Raw genomic sequence first — 1,551 nt, 5'->3', positions numbered from 1 at the left:
TACACTGAGCGATTCCAATTCAGATAACAGTTTGGTGAAGAGAAAAAACTTCCTGATCGCGAGGCCAAATGTGATAATTAGAATAGTGGTAGGTATCTTAACTACCGAATGTACGTGTAGTATAGAAGTCCGAATATGGACGAATGAAAATCGTATATTCTCGTATATCGCGGGGGTACCTCAATCGCATCGTAAAACAAAGGCATCTAAAAATACACTAAACAGAAGGAATAGAATAGAATCAATGTTCACAACATATGCGTGAAAATAGTCATTGCATCCTTGCGGGACGCATCCCTGGCATCCCAAACATGTGTTGACATTTTGTCCGGCGCCAACTTTTTAACACAATGTTTTACGCAGTATGTCCTTAGAAAAGCTCTACAATTCATACAGAGACACAGATCACTTGCCTCTGACGAAGACAAGTAACTGCTCCCTCAATCTCCAATGAGAAATTGCACAGATTGTACCTACACGTAAAGTTAGATGCCACAGATGAGTTCCTGCATGCGATTTGTAATTCGGCAGCAATAAAGTGTACAAGGTCCGTGGAACCTTGAATCGGGGGTCATTGTTGCGGGTGTCAAAAACGTACTCCGGAAAATGGTCGTAGTCAGATTCGGTCCCGAAAACAAGACGAAACTCATTAAGTTTGCATAAGAACCAATTGAATCTCACCTATCTAGGCAAGTAGAACGCAAATATCAACTGAGTTAGGCACTTCTATCGGTAGCATGGATAAGTGGGATAATCAGCGGCTTCCCTAACTCGTCTGCAGTGCACTTCCTTTGACATACTCCCGCACCTCAACAGACAACCGCAACTTTGCAACTTGCCGTGTGTCAGGTGGGGGCTAACGAGAAGACTTTATAAAAGGAACTTGCTTGTTGTGTGGTTGTGCTTCTGAAGGTAGGATCCCATCGTCAAGCAGCCCTTGTACTGACGTAGATAGAACCTCGTTAAGCACCCGCTGCTGGCTGAGCTGCCTGTCATAAAATAATCTATCTAACTTGCCTCCCGTGACGAATTCATCGGCCTTGGCATTGTCTAAATGAAGGTCTAATGCAACGGCAGAGCGTATAAAAATCAGCTTGTTCATCAAATATTCCATCGCTTCACAGATGGTTACATAGAGCCATGACATCTGTAACATATGAATACCTTGCCCAACGTTGACATTTAGTACCCTTAAATAGATAATAATAATAATAATAATAATGTTTATTCCCAACTTGTGGGTGGCATACCGTCTGGCATGATCATGGTTTTACAGTCAGAATGGAGCATGACTGAGGGATTTGTGGGGGTACGGATTACACAAAAGGAGGACAATGCCACAAACAGTGGGGAACTCTTGATGATATAGCAATAATAGGTTATCTCCCAACTTTTTGGGAAGAATGGTCATGAGGTTCGATTAGATCAAAAACAGTCAAGTGGCATGAACTAAAACCGAAAACCATTGCTGGCCATGAGTGACCTTGGGCGGTCAGGTTAATGGCCGGAGTCACAACGAGCAACAGTGGAGATGGCGATGGGTTGATTCAA

This window comes from Opisthorchis viverrini, assembly GCF_000715545.1.
Source record: "Opisthorchis viverrini unplaced genomic scaffold opera_v5_177, whole genome shotgun sequence".
Lineage (NCBI taxonomy): Eukaryota > Metazoa > Platyhelminthes > Trematoda > Opisthorchiida > Opisthorchiidae > Opisthorchis > Opisthorchis viverrini.
The sequence above is the reverse complement of the archived record's forward strand: the minus strand, read 5'-3'. Positions refer to the sequence as shown.